The sequence below is a fragment of the Zingiber officinale genome, chromosome 10A, assembly GCF_018446385.1.
Source record: "Zingiber officinale cultivar Zhangliang chromosome 10A, Zo_v1.1, whole genome shotgun sequence".
Lineage (NCBI taxonomy): Eukaryota > Viridiplantae > Streptophyta > Magnoliopsida > Zingiberales > Zingiberaceae > Zingiber > Zingiber officinale.
The window spans coordinates 483,873-500,146 of NC_056004.1; positions in this window are offsets into that span (position 1 = coordinate 483,873).

Genomic DNA, 16,274 nt, shown 5'->3' on the forward strand with positions numbered 1-16,274 from the left:
GAGGCTATGTCTGGTGTATAAAGGGAGTCAAAAGGGCTATGGTCGTGTGATGGCAACTAATCAATTTTATCTCCTCTTCTTTTCTCCACCCAACTCTTCGTCTGCCCCTTGCTTTCTTTCTTCTTTCTCTCGAATAATGTTTGTGTAGTCCAATGTAAAGTGTTTACAAGAAGGGTTATTTTACGATAATTAACTCCACTCAGACTTTTTTGAAATTTTTTTGGTTAAAAACTCTTTTTTTTTTTTTTTTTTTTTTGAAGTTCATCGAAATACAACAATGAAACCACTGGGAAAAAACACTGAAATTTGAATCGAATGGAAATTTGGTCCCAATTGGTCAGCCAATTGAGTTTTTTTGGACGATTTGGTCATAAAGCTACACTTATTCAATTTGTCTAGAAGTATAAATGATAGTTGCTGGATTGACTCTCTAAAAACTATCTTTGAACACACATTTAATCAGATTTTATTTGATTTCGCTCTTTAATTTGACTCGAAAGAAGGACATCTAATGATAGATCGGATTTTTTCTTCGAATATTGTTATCTTTGAACACATTTAATCAGACTGCATTCGATTTCACTTCACTCTTCAGTGTGATTTGAAAAAGGGAGATCTGATAATAGTCGAGTTTTTTTCTCTGAAGTATGTTATCTTTGAATACACACTTAATCAGACTTCATTCAACTTTGCTCTTCAATCTAACTTGAATGAGCAACATTTGATGATAGTTAGGTTTTTTCTCCAGGGAATGTTATTTTTGAACAGATACTTAATTAGACTTCATTCAATTTCGCTTTTTCAATCTAACTTGAATGATAGATATCTAATGGTAGCCGGGTTTATCCCGAGTAATATAGTAAGGTTCTCCCAAGCTATATTCTTCCTCGTGAGCTAAATAAGTATTGCAGGGCAATATTATGGAGCTCTGTAGAACAATATTAGCGAGGTTCACAGTTGGGTTCCTCTCCGTGAGTTGGTTAAGTATGGCGAGGTGATATTCTAAAGTTCCGCGGAGTAATATCACTAAAGCTTTGCAGAGCAATGTTATGGAGTTTGCTACATAATAATAACAATAACAATAAAGTTCTACCTAGTGATATTATTAAAGTTCCGTAGGGCAATATTATTAAGCTTTGTGGAATAATGTTATGAAGATTTCTACATAGCAATAACATTAAAATTTCATAAGGTAATATTACTAAATTATACCGAGTAATAACATTAAGTTTCACAAAGCAATGTTACTGAAGGTTCGCCAAACAATATCGTTAAGCTCCTTTGAGCAATATTGAAGTATTACATATTGGCCCATGAAGGAATCTTTCATTGAGTATTGAGGATATCTTCGTTTGTTAAAGCGAGTCTCTCGTCATGTATCAAGTGTTGTGAAGCTTCTGGTTATCGACAGGTGGCAATGATTGGATGGAGAAGCAAATAGTGGATGTTAGAGACGGTTTCCTTGATTCTTTCCTTAGCTTATGTGGCAATTGTCGGATGGAGAAGCAAGTAGTGGATGTTAGAGGTGGTTCTCCTGATTCCTTCCTTAGTTTATGTGGCGATCAATGAATGAAGATGCAACTAGTGAGTGTTAAAGGGGGTTTCCTTCATTCCTTCCTTAGCTTGCATGGCAATCAACGAGTGGAGGGACAATAACAAATTATTAGAAATCTCGTCCTCACTCAGGCCTAGAATGTTGGTGCAACCTTAGGTCAAGGTTGACCTGGTTGACCCGACTCGAGTTGACTTGACTCGAGTTGTATTTTGATGTTTGACTTGGGAAGATTGTCGGTGCAACCTTAGGTCAAGGTTGACCTAGTTGTGTTGCATGTTGATGTTTGACACTCGTGAGAGAGTTCTATTCTTGATATGGGACAAGAATAGATGTTTGGGAGATTATTGGTGCAACCGTAGGTCAAGGTTGACCTGGTTGATCTGATTCGGGAAAAAGTCCAAGTATGGAGACTTGGCAACGGAAAAGTCCAAGCAGGGAGCTTGGCACTGGAAAAGTCCAAGTATGGAGACTTGGCATCGAAAAGTCCAAGCAGGGACTTGGCACGGAAAAGTCCAAGTATGGAGACTTGATGGAAAAGTCCAAGCAGGAGCTTGGCAGGAAAAGTCCAAGTATGGAGACTTGGCAGGGAAAAGTCCAAGTATGAAGACTTGGCACGGAGAAGTCCCGGTGAGTGAAGCCAGGCAATGGAAAGTCCTAACTGGATGTTAGGCGGTTGGAAAGTCCTGGTGAGCCAGGCGGTGGAAAGTCCTAACTGGGATGTTAGGCGGTTGGGAAGTCCCGTGAGTGAAGCCTGCAAGGAAAGTCCAGTGGATGACAGGCAGACGGAAAGTCCCGTGAGTGAAGCCAGGCATTGGAAATCCTGGGTAGGCGGTGAAAATCCTAGTGAGTGAAGCTAGGTGAATGAGAAAGTCCTAACCGGGATGTTAGGCAGTGTGAAATCCTGTGAGTGAAGCCGGTGGAAAGTCCCGTGAGTGACGGGCAAGGGAAAATCCAGATGGATCAAGGGTGATCGGACATCGGTGTTGAGAAGTCCAAGTGAGTGAAGCTTGGCATATGGAGTCGGAGAGGGCTCGGTGGCTCGTTCTCCGAACTAGGTTAGAGAGGGCACTCTAAACGGAGTTGGATCGGTGCAGTGACCGATCCGGTGATCTGCGTTTGCCGATCGGTCCGGTGACCGATCGAATCGATCGATGGCTCGCGGTGCAATCTGATCGATGCGGAGACCGATCGGAACCTCGCGAAGAAAACCGTGGATCGGTCTGCGGCCGATCCACCCGCACTGATCGGTGCGGACCGATCGGAATAGATCGATGGCGTGAGGCGGCTTGATGGTCTATGGACCGATCAGAGGTTCTGATCGGTCCACCGATCGGGGCTTGATCGCGACACCGATCGGTCCGGGACCGATCGGTGACAAACGAAGCCTCATGCGCTTGGGCGATCGGTCGTAGACCGATCGGGTTCTAGCCGTTGCGACACAACGGTTAGTTTCTTCACTGTTTCTTCTCAGGTATAAAGGATCGAGGCATCTTCTGTGCGAATAGATCTCCTTCTTCCTTCTTGCTTCTAAGTGCTGCTGTGCTTGAGCTTGTTGAGCTCCCAAAGCTTCGCGTGAGCTTCCGGCTGGGTTCCTGCTGTTGTAGGCGTCGCGTGAAGTTGCTGCTTCACCTCCAGTCGACAAGAAAGCAAGCAATTGGTAGAGTGCGATTGTATTCATATTGTATTGCTTTTCTTACTGCTCTTGTACTCTTTGTTTGCTGTTGCAAACGTTTGTGGCGAGGTTTCTCCACCCACAAGGAGTATATTGTATTAGCCGGTTCTCCGGGGACTCATCCACCGACGGATTGACCGGACTCGTCCACCTTACGGACACGCCGAGGAGTAGGAGCCCTAATCTCCGAACCTCGTTACATCCTCGTGTTAAGGTTTGGTTTTCTTCTCTTTCGTTTCTTTGTATTTTCCGCTGCGACTAACCTAATTGTAGGAAGAAACGAGAGCGATTTGGGGCGGCTATTCACACCCCCCTCTCTAGCCGTACGAAAGATCCTAACATAGAAGAGGTAAAAGGACATGAAGGTGAATGACATGGAGATTCCCTTTAGAGGTTTATTTATGCATCATGAAAGATAAGGTATGAGATACGTTGGTCTTCTTATTCTTGCAAGTGGAGGCGACTCTTCTCCACCAAACTCTTCTTCTTAGCTTCCTTATTCTTCTTCTTTCTTGGTTTGATTACTAACTTGAGTATGACTTGAGTATCGGAGGGGTCGTGTTGGTAAGCTAGCCTAACCTCTAATCTATGTTACAAGTCAGAATACTAAATATTGTGAGTTGGGAAGTAAATCAAATTTTCTGGAGAGGAGCCTGAGCAAACGAAAAAAGATACTATCAATAAATGTCGATTTAAGTTTTTTTATGAGTATTAAAAAATAGTGTAATAAGTTGAAATCTAAAAAATTTATCCTATATCTTTTCAAAATAAAAATATGTGAAATTCCCATTTTAAAAAATTGTAAAAGTACGACCATGCAAATTGCCCTAAATATTTATCCATGTGCATGTAGAGTATTGAAATAGTCTATCCAAGTGGTGTTTAGTTGAAGGGTTTAGAAATGAGAGAATAAAATAATAGAAATATAAAGTGTTTGGTTAATGAGTTTGGACCAATTAAAGTATCAGATTTAGAATTTATTCTCATCTCTTTATACGTTTTTTCTTCTTTTTTTTCCCTAATTCATTCTAGTGCTCTCTATCATCTCACCTCGTTACAGGAAAGCTCGTTTCTCTCCTCACATAGTTACCAAGGAGCAATCTCATTTCTTCATCTGTTCCCTCTTCAAATCTCAAATGTATTTTATTTTTTTCTTTCATATTTCCTATTTTGTAAAATATTTTTCATTTTTCCTTTAAAAGACTACATTTTTTTATTTTATCTTCTTACATCTTCCTATATCTTCTCTCTTGCTTTCTAGGTTCCGAGTCTCGTTTTAACTGACATATCTATTCTCATATAGTTCTAGTTAGATCAGGAATTAACCTCCCTTTCTATTTGTAATATTCTTTTGAGAAGATTTTGGATCTCGATTAATAGCATCAATTACTTTATGTATGTTGATATGCTTTGCTTATTGGAATTTTACTGTTTTCCCAATTTGGAGATTAAACTTTACTATAGCCATGAATGTTTTTGACAGACCTAGGTTCTATTTTTTTTTATTTGGTTAAGGAGAAGTTCATTACTGAATTTAGGAAAGTTCAGTCTTTGAACTTAACCTAGGAAGTTTTTGGGGAGTGATTCCCGATGTAATTACTTTTACAAGGTATATGGTTTCAACATTTGTGGGATTGTGATTGGATTAAGTGGGTTTTCATGGTATTTAAGGATGTGTATGGTTTCAAGAATTTTTTTTAAGTGGTTGTTATTTTCGGTACACCTATTTTTTTTTCAACTTTTCATTTTTGTTTTCATTTACAGGCCATCTCCTTTGTATCTTGTATCAAGATCCATCTTAAGCAAAATCTCAAGCAGATTTTTCTTTTTTCTTATCTTGTTGTGTGAGTAATTTATGCTACTGTCATTAAAGATTGCAATTTTTTCCCCGATTTATCTTATACATGATGGATGGATTTAAGATTAGTAGGATTGTGGTTGAATTACTTGAATTTTCTAGACATTTAAGGATAAATATTTATTTTTTAGTAGTTTTTTTTCAATACACGTGAATTTTATTTTTGTTAAGAAACTTATTATGTTTGTGACATCATCTCTTCCAAAATACATGAGTTTAATAATCCTGTCTTGTTTAGGTTCTGTAACATTTTATTTGATTTTTCAAACTTTTGTATGAGCTTAATTAATAATTCTGTATGTAACACCTTATGTTAATTTCTCTTTATTGTTATGTAGAAAATAATGACACGTATTTCTACTGCTAGTAGAAGATGCAAAATAATTCAAAATATTCAAATTATAGAATCAATGATGAACGTGTTCAGTATTGTATATGTTATGTGGTACCGATTATTGTTGCTACATTTGTATATTATGAGACCTCAACTTAAAATCAAAGAAGAGAAAAGGCTTGAAAGAATGAATTGAGTGTTTAGACTCATTGAAGAATTTGATATTGCTTGTATTAGTGAGCTTCAAATGGATAGACACACTTTTGAAATATTATGTGAGATGGTAAGAGATATTGGAGATTTAAAAGACACAAAAATAGATCTCTACAAGGTTTTTGTGTATGTTTTGGCTTATCACAAAAAAAAAAAAAAAGGACAATGAGTCTACTATTTTTATGAAGTGGAGAAACTATCAGTCGTCATTTTAATAGTTGTCTTCTAGCAATCTTAAAATTACATTCCATTTTGCTTAAAAATCAGTTCTATTACTGAAGATTGTCAAGATGATTGTTGGCGGTGTTTCAAAATACTTTACATTTGTATTTCTTGAAATTATAACTTATTGGAAACAAAAAAGCCACTTTATTTATTGTTTTTTCAAAATAATTTATATGATAGAGTTGTTTAGGTGCTTTAGATGATATATTAATGAAAGTCACACATTCTTCTGATAAAAAAATGTCAATATCGCACTAGAAAAACAAATATAGCTTCGAAGGCCAAAAATGTGATTGAGAGATGCTTTGGTTTGCTAAAAAGGAAATAGAAAATACTAGCTCCCCCTTCATTTTTCCTAATTGAAACTCAAGTGCGCATCATTTTAGCATGCTGTTTTTTACACAATCTGATTAGAAAGTACATAAGTTTTGATCCACAAGAGTTGGAAACACTTGAAGAAGATGACATAGAAGATGAACACTTTAAAAATGATGAATATGTGACAAGTATCACCCCATAGAAGAATGGATCAATTTTAGAAATACGTTGTGTTGGGGTTCAATCAAAGTCCTACATTGGAAAAATTTGATAAAAATCATGGGGTTAAAAGGATGCACGATCTCCATTGTCATGAGGCCGTTTGGGTAGAGCCCAAAAACAAAGCCATGAGAGTCTAGGCCCAAAGTGGATAATATCATATTATTGTGGAGATATGTGGACGTCCTTTGGGCACAACAAATGGTATCAGAGTCATGGTCCAGACCAGATACAATGTGGGGCGGCCTTGAACGAAATTGAGAGTGGGTCCGGAGTAGGTCAGAGTAATCAGATGCTTGCGAGGAGGCCCGAAGCAGGTCAGAGTGACTAAATGCTCACGGTGAGGCTCAAAGTAGGTCAGGGTGATCGGATGTTCGTGGGGAGCCCGAAGTAGGTCAAGGTGACCAGATGTTTGTGGGGAGGCCTGGAGCAGGTCAAGGTGATCGGATATACTTGCGGGGAGGTAAGTAGGTCAGGATGATCGGATGCTTGCAGGGAGGCTCGAAGTAGGTCAGGATGACCGGATGCTCGTAGATAGGCCCGAAGCAAGTCAAGATTAACCAGATTCAGCTGCTTATGGGAGGCCCGGAATATGTCAGGATGACTGGATGCTTGTGGGAAAGACCCCGAAGAAGGTCAAGATGACCGGATACTCGCGGGGAGGCTCGGAGCAGGTCAGGATGACTGGATGCTTGCGGGGAGGCCTGGAACAGGTCAGGGTGACCAGATGCTCGCGGGGAAGGTGAGTATGTCAAGGTGACCAGATGCTCGCAGGGAGGCCTGAAGCAGGTCAAGGTGACCAAATGCTCGCGGGGAGGTCCAGAGTAGGTCATGGTGACCGGGTGCGGATGCTTATGGGAAGGCCCAGAGCAGGTCAGGGTGACCAGATACTCACGGGGAGACCCAGATCATGAGAGTAATTGTGGTCCTTCGTTTGAGGGGAAGATTGTTAGGGTTCAATCAAAGTCCCACATTGAAAAGATTTGGTAAAGATCATGGGGTTAAAAGGATGCAAGATATCTCCATTAGCATAAGACCTTTGTTGGGACTTTGACGTCTACTAGAGGGGGTGAATAGCGTCTCACCCAAATCGTCACTTCCTACACTTGTTAGTACGCAGCGGAAAACAAAATACAAACTAACAAGAAGAAAACGAAACCCTATAAACAATAAAGAAAGACAATAATAAAAAATAAATCGTAACACAAGGCGCTTACGTGGTTCGGAGATTAGGGCTCCTACTCCACGGCTGTCCGTAAGGTGAACGATTCAGATCCGGGTGGATGACTCCCCGGAAACCTCCGGCTAGCTCAATCCTCCTTCTCGATGGAGAAACCTCACCACAATCTTGATCCAAACACTCTTAGATCACAAGAAGAGCTTAGAGCTTTGGAAGACTACTAATAGGGGTTAACCACCTCTATTTCGTCAACCATACATAAGCACCCCAAGCTCTATTAAATAGAGCTTGAGAGGATAACACCAAGATATTTTCCCACCACCAGTCGACTGATAAAACCACCAGTCGACTGATAAAACCACCAATCGACTGGTCTTAAGTGAAATTCGACCGTTACGAGCCAACGGTCGGCTACCAGTCGACTGATGAAAACACCAGTCGACTGCTACAGAAACGCTACAGTATTGCTACAGTGCACACTGAAATTTTACCCCGAGTACATTCACTCATCACTCATCCTCGCCCGACCAACCTAGACCTAGCCTTTTAGCCTCCTCCATCAGCTTTGCGCCCCTCGGATGCCTCCCCATCCTTCACGTCTTGCCTTCTGGAGCTTCCATCAGCTTTGTCATTATTGTCGAGTCTTCCTTTGCCAAGAGGTCGCACCTCCGGGACTTCATCCATTGCCAAGTCACACTTGGACTTGCGTTGCCAAGACTACATGTGCATATCAAATACAACAATAAACCTAACTTAAACTTTTGCCCAAACATTAAAACTTAGGGTACCCAGATTGCTCCAACAATCTCTCCCTTTTTGATGTTTGACAATCCTTTAAGTTAGGGAAACAATATAGCAATAATAATATAAATAAACATGCAATCTATACATGCATAAATCATAGAACCTAATCCTAGGCTCCCCCTTCACCTAAGCTCCCCCTTGAGCTAGAATTTCTTGCAAAGGTAAACTTCTCCCCCTTTGCTAATAAATGAGCAATCGCTCCCCCTTCACCTAAGCTTCCCCTTGAGCTAGGATTTCTTGCAAAGGTGTGTAAGTTTCCCACTTAACCTAAATTTTTTCCCCTTTCCCATATATCAAAAAGAGCTCCAACAATATCCCAATTATTGGACTCTTTGACATCTAATGACCATAAACATCATGTATTAGTCTTCCATAAGATTACATACATGTTCACCACTCTTTTGGTCATTTTCTAATGCAAAAAAATATTTTCAGACCGTATCAGTCGACTGCTATAAGTCCCAGTCGACTGACATTGTCAAAATGAGCTTACAGAGACATTCTGTGCTCATGAACAGTGTTACCAGTCGATTGGTATAAACCCCAGTCGACTGTCATCGTCAAAATGAGCTTACAGAAGTCTTTTGTGCTCAAAATTACTGTTACCAGTCGACTGGTAACTGTACCAGTCGACTGGTACTCTATGTTGGCAAAAATCAACATTTTTGGCCAACTTTCAGAAATGCGCTAAAAATTCCACGGACCTCCAAAAAATCCCAAATTTTGTGGAGAGGTCTATTTTATCCATATCTACTTGGGAAAAATATATATGATATGGATATATGACAGATGGGTAATTAAGTAGAGAGGGTAGGGTATTTTGATCTTTTCGTTGGTTAGGGCTTTAAGAGGTCAAAAGAAACATAGTAGCAGGGGGGTTTGGGGCGTCGCTTGGTTGGGCCGCCACCTTCTGCTAGCCTTCGAACAGTCCTCGCCGAGGAGGACACTCACTGCCGGATGCTCCCCTCCAGCAACCCTCTCTTCTTTTCTCTCTCACTTCTTTGCCCCTTCCGCCGCCGGGAGGCTTCGGCGTGCTGGGCTCTGACGCCAACAAGAAGGAGTAGAGCAGCTTCCTCTCTCGCTGCCTCCCTCCAGCAACGGCCTCCGGCGACGACCGCCTACTTCCTTGCCCATGTCAACAACGCTGGTCACCACCTCCTTCGCTTCTCCTTACGTACGCGTGCCACCCACCTTTCTCACGCTCTCTGGCCTTCGTCGCTGGGGTTTTTTCCGCCGCCGCCGCTTCTTCTTCCCTCGTCGCCGGCCTCTCTTCTCCTCGCGATGTCGTCACTATCGGACTGGTTATTGCTCCTCCCCTCTTCTTCACGCTCCGCTCTTCGCCGGCGCTTGCCACAGCCTCTTCTCTTCCTCCTACTACTATCACCGGAGCCAGCCAAGGAGGCACCACCTCCCCTTGCATAGACAGCCGGAACCCACACCGTCGCTACTGGCTTCGTCGGAACCTCCTCTCCTGTCGTTGTTCCCAAGCGTAGGTTCGGCTACCATGGACGTAGGCCCTATGGTGGCTGATCTGGTGGCGTCCCCTTTTTGTTGTGCCCCGGCCTTCACGCTAATTTGTGTGTGTTATGTCCCGACCTTTGCACTGATCTGATTTGTGTGTCGTGTCCTGGTTTGTGCGTTGATAATGTATTATTTTGGCCTATGTGCCAATATCATACCCCCGTCTACGTGCCGATTTCGTTTCTCGGTTTGTACGTTGATTTCATGTCCCGACCTGCGTGCCGATTGTCGACCTCGTGTCCCGGCCTGCGTGCCGATCTCGTGTCCCGGCCTGCATGTCAATCTCGCTTCCCCGTCCGCATATCGTCTTCCAGATCCAGGCCGCATTCAGCTCCGTGCCGCTAGACCCAGCTCCACATCCGGCTCCAAGTCGCCTGCTCTTCCCGGTTGCGACAACTTGAGCAGCGTCCCATCTGAGGGCGCCCCCTGGGCCAGGGTACGTCTTCGTACTCGTCTCTCATTTATTTCATTATTATATTATTAGTCTGTTACTTATATGTCTGTTGGACCCGCCTCGAGCCTATGGGTACCAGGGACCGGGGGGGACCCAGTCACTGGCTGCAGGTAGCGTTGACCAAAGAACTTCTGAAAACTTAGTCAACATAGAAGTCATCTCACCACACCCTCCTCCAGGACGTCACGATTCGGTTAACATTTCATCCACCTTGCCCGGCGGTCCATCTGACTCAGCTTCCGGACATGATCAATATATACAAATATATTTATCACAGATCCCAAGATTGACATAAAATTCAAGACTAGTTAAATGGTTCAATTGAACCTTGACTTAAAGTTCTAGTTTTGACTTCCTCTTAATGTATCTGCCCATACTAAACCATAATGCATCCCTGGCATTGGTTTATATAACATCTATACATCAAAAACTAATTTTCATGTAATATGAACCCAATGTCATATTTTCATGCATGAAACTACAATAGAGACTCAAATCCATCTCTAATCCCTTTGGCACATCTTGGTTCACTTAAGATCATTTACCATACGTCCCAAAGACTCTTTGAGCTCCCCCTTGAGCTCTTAATCTTAGCCACCTCCCTACGTGACTCATTTACTATGGCTAAGCCACTTCGGTGCACCTCGGGTGACACTTGACCTACAAAACTCACCTTCTTAACCTTAGACATCTTGTCTTTGGTTAGTTTCTTCTTGTCATTCACCATGGACACCTCATCCTTGCCATAATTATATGTCACCCTAGCATATTCCTTCTTATTGACCTTGGATGACTCTCCCTTGTCCTTTGTCACACCTCCCTACCAATGTCATGTGCTACCTTAACACTTGATCTCCTTTTGGTCTTGGAGGGATCTAATTTGACATTTTTGGATATTTGACCACCCAAATACATGTCAAGTCCTTTAGGTCCAATAATGAACCTCTCTAGGACTTTCTCTATTTCCTCAAGGTTTGCCTTCAAGGCTTGATTTTCTAATTCTAGGGTCCTAACCCTAGAGTCAACATGTCCACCTTGGACATCCCTAGACCTACCCACCTTCCTAGGCATACGTCTCCCTTTCTTGGGATCAATCGTTCCCTTTGGCAAAGTGGTTTGGGTCTTATTAAATCTACTCTTACTAATTTAGCATAAATAGGTTTCCTAGGGTTATCTCCTATATTAACCCTATTCCTATCATTATATTTAAATCCATGATTATGCTTGGGTAAAAATAAAAATTATTTCTAGAATGCATGGAAGAATTTAAATTTGAACTTGAATTCAAATTAGAGTTTACATGCCTTACCCTTGAAGCTCTCTTATTCTCCCACTTTTTCAAGTGCGCCAATTTCTTGAGCTCTCCTCTCCTTGGTCACTTTGTGTGGTAGTGTCCCCACTCACCACACGTGAAACACCTAATGTGCTTCTTCTCTTTCCTACAACTCACATTAGTTAAATCAACCTTGTTGAGTTTAGGCTTTACCTCCCTTACCTTTTGGAGCATTGGGCACCTACTATTGTAGTGCCCCATCTTACCACACTCAAAGCATTTGATGTGGTCCTTTGTGCTCTTCTTAGCAGTGGAGGTGGAGGTTGAGCTTCCAAGATCTCCTCTTCCTTGGATTGCTCTTCTTCCTCTTCACTTGAAGATGTGGACGGTTCCACTTCTTCCTCCCTTAAAGATGTGGATGATACCTCCTCATCTTCCTTCTCCTCCTCGGATGTTGAACACGTGTCAATATCCGATTGGTCCTTCTCCTCTTGGATCAATGAGCCCTTTTTCTTGTGCTCCTCATCTTCTTGGATTTGTGTAGGACTCTCATGAAGCGCAATTATCTTTTTCCAAAGGTCACTTGCGTTCTCGTATTCACCTGCATTCAATATCGCATTAGGAGGTAATAAATTAATTAAAATTCTAGTTACCTCATTGTCCGTCTCCGATTGCTCTCTTTGCTCCTTAGTTCAATATTAACATCGGAAACGCTTTCCCTTCTTGTCCGTTAGAGCTTTAAACGGTTCCTCCAACGCAATCCATTGGTTCCAATTCATTTGGAACCACATCTCCATGCTTCCTCCAATAATTGAAGTTCTCGCGCTCGTATGGAGGTGGGATTCGAATGTCCCATCTGAGAGGTCCTTCCGACTCCATCTTCTTTCTCTAGCCGCTCTCTTGGCGATTAGTCCAACAAGAGCTCATCTAGCTCTGATACCACTTATTAAGACTTTGACGTCCGCTAGAGGGGGGTGAATAACGTCTCACCCAAATTGTCACTTCCTACACTTGTTAGTACGCAGCGGAAAATAAAATACAAACTAACAAGAAGAAAACAAAACCCTATAAACAATAAGGAAAGACAATAAATAAAAAATAAACCGTAACACAAGGCGTTTATGTGGTTCGGAGATTAGGGCTCCTACTCCACGACTGTCTGTAAGGTGGACAGTCCCGATCCGTCGGTGGATGACTCTCTAGAAACCTCCGACTAGCTCAAACCTCCTTCTCGGTGAAGAAACCTCACCACAACCTTGATCCAAACACTCTTAGATCACAAGAAGAGCTTGGAACTTTAGAAGACTACTAATAGAGGTTAACCACCTCTATTTCGTCAATCATACATAAGCACGCCAAGCTCTATTAAATAAAGCTTGGGAGGATAACACCAAGCTATTTTCCCGCCACCAGTCGACTGATAAAACCATCAGTCGACTGGTCCTAAGTAAAATTCGATCGTTACGAGCCAATGGTAGTCTACCAGTCAACTGATGAAAATACCAGTCGACTGCTACAGTACAGCTACAGTACACACTGAAATTTTACCCCGAGTGCATTCACTCAGCACTCATTCTCGCCCGACCAACCTAGACCTAGCCTTTTAGCCTCCTCCATCAGCCTTGCGCCCCTCGGATGTCTCCCCATCCTTCACGTCTTGCCTTCTGGAGCTTTCATCAGCCTTGTCATTGTTGTCGGGTCTTCCTTTGCCAAGAGGTCGCGCCTCCGGGACTTCATCCATTGCCAAGTCACACTTGAACTTGCGTTGCCAAGACTACATGCTTGGACTTACACCACCAAGACTCATCCTTGGACTTTCCTCCTTTGCCAAGATCATACTTGGACTTTTCTTGTTGTATTTGTATCTTGCACACTCACAATGCATATCAAATACAACAATAAATCTAACTTAAACCTTTGCTCAAACATCAAAACCTAGGGTACCCAGATTACTCCAACAACCTTTTGGGTAGAGCCCAAGAGCAATACCATGAAGGTCTAAGCCCAAAGTGGACAATATCTTGTCATTATGGAGATATGTGGACATCCTTTCGGTACAATACATTGGCACTTGAAATGATTAATCATTGGAGAGAGAAATTATATCCTTGACCATTTATGGGGTAATGGGATATGTTAATGATGTTGTATTGCATTTTTATGAATGTTTTAATATATTTGTCATGTTTTAAAAGATGACTATTCTGTGAACTTCTCTGTTATTTATTTATTTCAATAATTATTTTATTTTGTTTTATATATTATTTATGATTAAATAAATTTATTTCTTGAAAAATTTGGTATCATATGTTACAGTTTCTTATAACCATGATCATTTTCACTCATTACTTTTAATGATTTGATATTATTATATGTTAGGATGGAACAAGATCAAAGAGTTCGAGGACATGAGAGAAATAAATGTTTCTAGATATAGAATGAGATCCAAGTATTAATTGCAACTCTTCAAAATAAAACTTGTGATTCTCTATAGAAGACAGTGGTAATTTTATAAGCAATTTCATAGTTGAGGTGCATAGGAGAATGCTAAGCAAGATTCCTACTCTTACAAAATAAGTTACATCTCATCTTGAGTCAAACTTCAAGTGGTTAAACACAAGATTTTATATTATTAATGACATGTATAGGCAAAGTCGATATCAATGGAGTGATGTAGAGAAAAAAAAATAGCATGTGAAAAGTAATGGTTTGATAATTATTGTCAGATAATTTTATATATGGTGTCCGAAATTTTTTACTTTCTCAAATATTTCATTTCATATTTCCTTAAGTTTTTTTGATCATATATATTTTCTATTTTGCAAACTCATAAAGAGGTAAAATGAATGTGGAATTTTAAATTTCCATATTTGAATAACTTGAATGAAAGGGATAGAGCTACTGACGCCATTATTCAAGGGTATGTAGATGTTATTCACAATTTGAAAGTTAATCAAAATAATGAAAGTGGAGGTGAAAATCTTGGTGCATTCTACCATTCTTCAAATGAGTACAAAGAAGATAATAATATGTATTTTGAATCTGAATCAATCCCAGCTGTTTCATACAACACTAATGTGACAAAGTCAGCTACAAAACAAAACAACCATTAACATTGAAGATAAAGTTGCAGAGAAAAAAAATAATAGTAGTACACTTGGATATTGGGACACAACTACACGACATGAACAGTGAATTTCACACTTTTGTGGATGTTTTAATGCAAATTTTGCAACCATTACAAATGTCATGGCAGAAGAGAATTTGTAGAAAAAAATGGCTTTCAGAAAGAATAAAAGATGTAATTACTAAGTTAATGAACCTTAGCCTTCCTAATGGTGATGTATTGAAAGCAGCTAATATATTCACTGCAGATAAGGACAAGATGATGTGTTGTTCATGTTGGTGCAGTTTGCACTAACAATGTAACTCAGATTTTGATGAATGACAAACGAGTTAAGTTAGGTGTATTTGTGATCTAAAGTACTTTACCAAGTGTGCAGGAATTGATGGGTCTAGAGGACCCGACACCAGGCTGAAATCCAGCTAGCTCCGCGGGACCGGATAGCTGTTGTGAAGTTTAGATAGGTTAATGAGCTGACTTGATATCTGGCAGAAAGTTCAGTTGGGTTTGTGAGACTTGACAACCGACAGAAGTTCAGTTGGGTCTACTGACCTGACAATTGGCATGAAAACTTGATGGGTCAAGAGGCTAGTCAACTGATTGCAAGTTGATAAGTAAAGGTAAGTCACTTGAGGAGAGTGACTCAGTGAGGACGCGTCCCGATTGAGGAACAGTAGACGTCAGTACAGTTTAGGTCCATTTTGGACCCCCTAAACTGAGACCTTAATTAGATCCTAGTCTCGGGGAGACAGGGTTTAATTACTACTCAGTATTATTGTGCTGACACTTATCTTACAGGTTATTATTTGATTTATTGGACTAACACGCTTTGCAAGGTAATAAGAGCACAAAAAGCCTCGGATGAGTAGTACCCGAGGCGCCTTCCAGGGGATGGAAGGCGTCTTGGCATTGTTCATAGAAGACACGTTCAATGCATGGAAGACGTCTTCCACAGGATAAAGTTCAGAATTCGTCAAAGATAAGGACTGAGCTGTTCGGGATCAGAATTGCCACATTGAAGGTGCCTTCAGGGCCTTTGAAGGCGCCTTCCATACTCAATATAAGGGGTGCTCGCCCAAGCCATCAAAGAACACATTGATATCTGCACTTCTGATCGGACTTTCGAACGCTCCAGCTTCCTGCTACAACTCTGCTACACTTGTCTACTACTAAGAAGCCGCCCAAACATCAAGCTCAAGCCAACCATATTGAAAGAGTGTTTGGTAATTTTTTCATTTGTGTACTTAATTACTACAGTACAAATGCAATTGTTGCACTTGTTCAGGTCAAGGTGACCAGATGCTCTCTTTCGAAGGTACCGGAAGATGTATTTTAGTGGATTATCCATCGATAGGTTTGTGTGACCTAGGTCTTGGAGTAGGAGTCGCCGAAGGCTCTGAACCAAGTAAAACTGAACGCGTGTTCTTTTACTTGCTTTTCTATTTCACTTTCTTACTTAGTTTTCCGTTGCGCACTTTGTTCTTAAAAACGATAAAGATTTGTTTTTGAAAACCACATGATTCA